We start from the raw sequence: 5,225 nt of genomic DNA, 5'->3' as shown, positions 1-5,225 counted from the left end.
CTGGGTGCGCCCCCTACCTCGTGGGCCCCCTGTTGCTCCACCGGCGTACTCCTTCCTCCTATATATACCACTACTAGGGAAAAGGCTAGCAGCAGCGCGGGTTTTAGGTGTATCAGCAGCGCGGGTACCCGCGCTACTAATAAGGCGCTACAGCTAATAGTTAGTAGTAGCGTGGGAGAAACCCGCGCTACTACTAACTTTGTTAGTAGTAGCGTGTGCCACCCACGCTACTGCTATTACAGACTCACGCTACTACTAAGGAAGTAGTAGTAGCGTGCCTACAATACCAGCGCTACTAGTATCCTAAATACTAGTAGGGCACTTTTTTCCCAACGCTACTAGTAGCAAATTAGGAATTAAAAAAATAAAAATAGATGCAGTATTCATGAATGGAGATCAGAGACATGTCCAATGCAAAATAAATTTCACAGAACCATCTTAACACTTGCAGTGTTCATGGATGCAACATTCAACATCTCAACTCGAAGAGATCACGAGGACACACACAACCATCAACAAAAGGTTGGTACCTTCCCTTGCGTTTCACCACCAACCTAACCAGACCACTTCCCTAGATGTATGTACAAAGCGTCGAGATCCTCCACCTTGAGGAACTCCGGACGGTGGCGTCGTCCTCCACCTTGGTGACCTCCGGACGGTGGCGTCGAGGTCCTCCACCCCAGGGACCTCCTGCGTCGCAATCACCTGGACGATAATCTGTATGACGCGGTCGCGGGGCTTCACGGTGAAGTCTGCCTCCGAGTAGTTGAAGAGCACGACTCCCATCGGGCCGCAGTAGTCCTCGTCGATCACCCTGCACCCAGTCGAGAAAGTGAAAACTTGTTAGTTAGCTCCTTCTTGCGCAGGGTTCGCGGAAGGGTCCGGCCACTTCCAAAGATGATAATAAGATATAATAACTATGTCTAGGCTTGGAAGATTGAAAATAAATTAAAAGAGAAATGTATTCAAGATAATAACACACAATAATTAGATTGAAAACAAAGAAAGCACCTGCGCACGCTGCCCTTGCCCCCGGTCACTGGCTATATCCCAGTCTCGCACGCCCTCAACTAGGATTTCATGGTTGTTGAACCTTTTTGCTCTACAGGGAAGCATTATGGACAAGATCAAAGACAGTTTAAGAGACAGACCATAATCCCAGTTTGCTACAGGATATCATTTCAGCATTAAATTACTAAAAATATCTTAATACAGGCGAACATGTGTTCACCTTTTTGATCTACAGCAGCTTCACCTGCATCATATTTGGTTACACCTTCTGCCTCAGCCACACCGTTGACAACATCATGACGCTGTCATTTGCAGGTGCAAGAAATCCATCAGATGAATCACAGTATGTACAGTATGAGCAGTACAAAATAGAAACATCTCTTGTCCTAATTTACCATTAGCATCATGGTATAGGTGAGAGTTGATTGCAACATTCATAGGGATCAAAAGGAACAACAAGATAAAACAGCAAAGCATAAATCATATGGACACACAGAACTGAACGAGCAAGGCTGTTCATTCAGGTTCAGAGGCAATCAACAAGATTACTAGTGAGGCGTGGCCCTCTCGCATTTCCACCAATTAACACAACTGGCTAAGACAACGATGCGCACAGAGCAGCCTAGGCCCTCTCGCCACGGATGCGGCGTGCGAGCTGCAGAACAAAGTCTTGGTACTGTGCATATTCACTGAAGGTTAAACTTTTCTTTTTACTAAAATCCCAGCTGCAGAACAAAGAAAGCACCTACTGCTAGTAGGAAAACCAATATGTTTATGAGGAATATATAGATGTTTCAAATCAAAAGACCAAGTAGAATAGATAAAATTAGTCAGGAATCTATTGTAGCATGGCAAACCCCTTGTTTCTAAATAACATGTATGCTAGTCTGTAGAGCTAGTTCACTGGGATTATTACTATGGTTTGTATGCTGGTTCACTTTCCATGAATTTCCCTCTAATTCAGCTTATCGACGGATGATTTTTTTAAGAGAAAACTAACTTTACATATACGTCACACATAGAAAAGGTCATGTGCCATAAGGTTTTTCTGTTTCAAGTCATTACAGTATACACCATTTAAAACTTCTGAGTTACTGAACAAATTCTGAGTAAATGTTTCAGTTGGATGTCGAATTACCCCATCAAGAGAAGCTGGACAAAGAAGAGTGTTGTGGTGTTGGCGAAGTCAAATTTTGTGGCACCTGCTTCAAACCATACTGGTAGGTTGCCGAGTCCTCATACACGGATCAACTACATAGAAACACACCAATTAGACCATGTGATATGATAGAAGCACAGCGGAGCACTAAAGACATTGCTTTCATGTTTTGTTTCTGTAACCAATTAGATCATAATTTAGGCACCTCTACAGCTTTTTTTTTGCAAAATCAAGCTTCAGTGCTATGGTTACTGAGAACATGCCGGCATTTTGCAAGAATTAACAAAGAGGTCAAGTGAGCAGCTTACATCAGTTCCTAGGATGCCGGCAACCCCTGCCCTGGCGAACCGGCAGTGCACGAGCTCGGCCTGGACGTAGCACTTCAGGTCCTTAGGCTGCTTCCCGAGCCCCAGGGGATCAAACCCATAGTCACCAGGCAGCCTACAACGACAAACACCAAGCAACCCATCAGCCTAACAAGCAAACATCGCCACCTGCAGAGAACGCCGTCAGAGATTACCAAATCGAACCGCCGTGCTCCAACCTCGCTCACGAATTTCACCCCGAAACATGCACAAATCAAGCCCCCGCGCTCCAACCTGCAAGCTCGCTCACCGATTTCATAATCAAAACACATGCAAGAATATGCCAAAAAACTGTTTATTACAAGCCTCCAACAAATGTTGGACCCCTAACATTACAAGCAAGCGTAATGGTTAAATCATGGACTTGGTACATGAATACAGTGTATGGATGGATGCATCTATCTGTTGGGTTTCACGTTCACCAGGCTAGTGACAGCAGAAGCGCGGCCATGGCGGTCTGCATGACGATCCCCCAGTGCGCGTACTGCCGGCCGCTCCCGCTCTGCACCAAGAACAAATTCAGAAACGTTCATTTGCCATCAGATGTTGCCGCTATGGTTGAACGAAAATTAGAAGAGTTTGGTTTGCGAGTGATGCGTTACCAGATCGTTGGTGGAGGGCGCGGGGCCGGACATGTCCTTGACGGTGGTGGGCTCGGGCGCGATGGGGGTCGGCGGGCTGAGCGGCTCCGGGGCGGGGGCGGGCGACTTCTTCTTCCCTCTCCTCTTTCTCTTGTGATTGTTCTTGCTCTTGGACGGCGCCCCGGCCGGAGGCACCACAGCCGGCGCCTCGGCCACCGGCGGCGGTGGCGCCATTGGGGGGAGCACCGCTGGCGCCTCAGCCGGGGCGATCACTGGTGGGGGCGTTGCTGGCGGGGGCGCCGTGACCGGGGGCGAAGTCATGGGAGGAGGCGCCTTCACTGGCGGTGGCGTCACGGGAGGAGGCGTCACGACGGGCGGGGGCGAGGTCACGGAAGAAGGGCGACGGGAGGAGAAGGAGGGGAGGAGGAGGAGGGGATTTTTTTAGACGGGGTGGGTGGAGTGGGATGACGGTTGGTGGGGTGGGGTGGATCGGGCCGGGGTGGACACGCTTAGTAGTAGCGTGGGGTCTTACCTGCGCTACTACTACTTACTTAGTAGTAGCGCCGGTTTTATACCCCTCGCTACTACTATGGCCTATCCCGAGGGCATTGTTGGAGACCATTTAGTAGCAGCGCGGGTTTATACCCCTCGCTACTACTATCAACTTAGTAGTAGCGCGGTTTTTATACCCCTCGCTACTACTAATTAGCAGTAGCGCCCATTTTTAAACCGCGCTACTGATAAACTTCTGTGTATAAGGTTTTCTCTAGTAGTGTACCTACGTACCCCCGTCAGATCAAATACGGAGCCAAAAACCTAATTCCACCACCGCAACTTTCTGTATCCACGAGATCCCATCTTGGGGCCTGTTCCCGAGCTCCGCCGGAGGGGGCATCTACCACGGAGGGCTTCTACATCAACACCATAGCCTCTCCGATGAAGTGTGAGTAGTTTACTTCAGACCTTCGGGTCCATAGCTAGTAGCTAGATGGCTTCTTCTCTCTTTTTGGATCTCAATACAATGTTCTCCCCCTCTCTCGTGGAGATCTATTCGATGTAATCTTCTTTTTTGCGGTGTGTTTGTTGATACCGATGAATTGTGGGTTTATGATCCAGCTTATCTATGAATAATATTTGAATCTTCTCTGAATTCTTTTATGTATGATTGAGTTATCTTTGCAAGTCTCTTCGAATTATCCGTTTGGTTTGGCCAATTAGATTGGTAGTTCTTGCAATGGGAGAAATGTTTAGCTTTGGGTTCAATCTTGCGGTGTCCTTTCCCAGTGACAGCAGGGGCAGCAAGGCACATATTGTATTGTTGCCATCGAGGATAACAAGGTGGTTTTTTTATCATATTGCATGAATTTATCCCTCTACATCATGTCATCTTGCTTAAGGCGTTACTCTGTTTTTAACTTAATACTCTAGATGCATGCTGGATAGCGGTCGATGAGTGGAGTAATAGTAGTAGATGCAGAATCGTTTCGATCTACTTGTCTCGGATGTGATGCCTATATACATGATCATACCTAGATAGCGTCATAATTATTCACTTTTCTATCAATTGCTCAATAGTAATTTGTTCACCCACCGTAGAATACTTATGCTCTTGAGAGAAGCCACTAGTGAAACATATGGCCCCTGGGTCTATTCTCATCATTTCAATCTCCATTACTTTGTTACTTGCTTTGTTTTTACTTTGCTTTTTACTTTTTACTTTGCATCTCTATATCAAAAATACCAAAAATATTATTTATCATCTCTATCAGATCTCACCCTCGTAAGTGACCGTGAAGGGATTGACAACCCCTAATCGCGTTGGTTGCGAGTAGCTATCGTTTTGTGTAGGTACGAGGGACTTGTGCCTGGTCTCCTACTAGATTGATACCTTGGTTCTCAAAAACTGAGGGAAATACTTATGCTACTTTGCTGCATCATCCTCTCCTCTTCGGGGAAATCCAACGCAGTGCTCAAGAGGTAGCAATAAGCTCGAACCCAAATCGGAGAAATGTGTCTTCATAGGATACCCAACGGAGACTATTGGGTACACCTTCTATCACAGATCTGAAGGCAAGACTTTTGTTGCTAAATTCGGATCCTTTCTAGAGA

General features: G+C 46.8%; 1 long non-coding RNA gene across 2 annotated transcripts; it reads right to left on the bottom strand.

Annotated features, from left to right (window-relative positions):
• Positions 1-394: 394 nt before the first annotated feature.
• On the bottom strand, positions 395-3,052 carry LOC123042276 (uncharacterized). Of its 2 annotated transcripts, XR_006418745.1 has the most exons (6): positions 2,691-3,052; positions 2,479-2,611; positions 2,150-2,262; positions 1,232-1,313; positions 1,012-1,102; positions 395-814 (listed from the first exon to the last, which is right to left on the bottom strand). It is a non-coding gene; the product is annotated as an uncharacterized lncRNA (long non-coding RNA). The 2 variants fall into 2 exon arrangements; XR_006418744.1 differs by having other exon boundaries at positions 2,479-3,050.
• Positions 3,053-5,225: the final 2,173 nt, after the last annotated feature.

This window comes from Triticum aestivum, chromosome 2B (assembly GCF_018294505.1).
Source record: "Triticum aestivum cultivar Chinese Spring chromosome 2B, IWGSC CS RefSeq v2.1, whole genome shotgun sequence".
NCBI lineage: Eukaryota > Viridiplantae > Streptophyta > Magnoliopsida > Poales > Poaceae > Triticum > Triticum aestivum.
The sequence above is the reverse complement of the archived record's forward strand: the minus strand, read 5'-3'. Positions and strand labels throughout refer to the sequence as shown.